The sequence below is a fragment of the Microtus oregoni genome, unplaced genomic scaffold, assembly GCF_018167655.1.
Source record: "Microtus oregoni isolate MIOR12 unplaced genomic scaffold, Mior012 000002F_ref0000024, whole genome shotgun sequence".
Lineage (NCBI taxonomy): Eukaryota > Metazoa > Chordata > Mammalia > Rodentia > Cricetidae > Microtus > Microtus oregoni.
In genome coordinates, this window is record NW_024543061.1 from 36,017,025 (window position 1) to 36,018,401 (window position 1,377).

Consider the following 1,377-nt stretch of genomic DNA (forward strand, 5'->3'; position numbering starts at 1 on the left):
TGACTCTTCTGATTCTATATTGTGAAATACCTTAAGGAGTATAGGTATTAATTCTTCTTGGAAGTTCTGGTAGAATTCTGCATTGAAACCATCTGGTCCTGGGCTTTTTTTCGAAGGGAGATTTTTGATAACCATTTCTAATTCTTCGCGAGAAACCGGTCTATTTAGATCATTCACCTGGTCTTGGTTTAGCTTTGGTATATGATACTTATTTAAAAAAATGTCCATTTCTTTTGTATTTTCCAGTTTTGTGGCATACAGGCTTTTGTAGTAAGATCTAATGATTCTCTGAATTTCCTCTGTGTCTGTGGTTATGTCCCCCTTTTCATTTCTGATCTTATTTATTTGCGTGTTCTCTCTCTGTCGTTTAATTAGTTTGGATAGGGGTTTGTCGATCTTGTTGATTTTCTCCAAGAACCAGCTTTTTGTTTCATTGATTCTTTGGACTGTTTTCTGTGTTTCTATTTTGTTGATTTCAGCCCTCAAAAAAATGGAACGCTTCACGAATTTGCGTGTCATCCTTGCGCAGGGGCCATGCTAATCTTCTCTGTATCGTTCCAATTTTAGTATATGTGCTGCCGAAGCAAGCACACACTTATACTTCTTTAGGACTTTCTACTTTACGGTTTTTGTAAAGAAAATTGTTGTATAGGATCTTTTGAGTGACTGACTCACTTGGACAAAGCTCAGTACTAAGTATTTCCCAGTCAACAACTGCTCAAGGAATGGCTATAGTTTTTCCTAGAAGAGGCCAACTCAACATCTGGCTTAAAATGTATTTGGCTGGCAGGCTCCAAAGTAGTCTCTACTTCTTCCCCCAATAGAAGACTTACAAAAACTGAGGGAAATGCAAAATCTTTGACAACTGAAAGCATTGTCACTGATGTGACTAGACAGGAGAAAGAAATGTATGCAGAAACTCTGCCATGGCTAACTCAAGGTTGATAGTGTCTTAGAGCTACCCAGAACCAAGGTGGAGTTGGATGACCATGGGGACAGTCTCCTAGCCCCACTGTACAGGGGAGTACAATAATCTTGTGGGTTCCAGAAAGACCACATATTCAGAAATGAGTTTAACCTGGACTATAGAAGGATTTCTGGTGGGCAGATAAAAGCCAGCATTCTTCATGAACTTGTGAGATGGGTTTTCCATTCCCCCAAAGTCCCTCCCCCTAGTTACTGGTCCTCCTTATAATCCATATGATTTGTTCCCCTCATACTTCATTGCTATGCTCTATATCCTGCTTTTCCCACTATTCTCTCCTGCTCCTCCACTTCCCTCACCTCAGCCATATCCCAGTCTTCTGTTTCTCCCTGCTCTGGGCTCTCTCACATGCCTCTGGATATTTTCTTTCTCTTATCCACAATAAAAACCTT

At 40.2% G+C, this 1,377-nt stretch overlaps 1 non-coding gene across 1 annotated transcript; it reads right to left on the reverse strand.

The window, feature by feature from the left end:
* Positions 1-484: 484 nt before the first annotated feature.
* On the reverse strand, positions 485-591 carry LOC121443724. The gene has a single exon (XR_005973693.1). It is a non-coding gene; the product is annotated as a U6 spliceosomal RNA (small nuclear RNA).
* Positions 592-1,377: the final 786 nt, after the last annotated feature.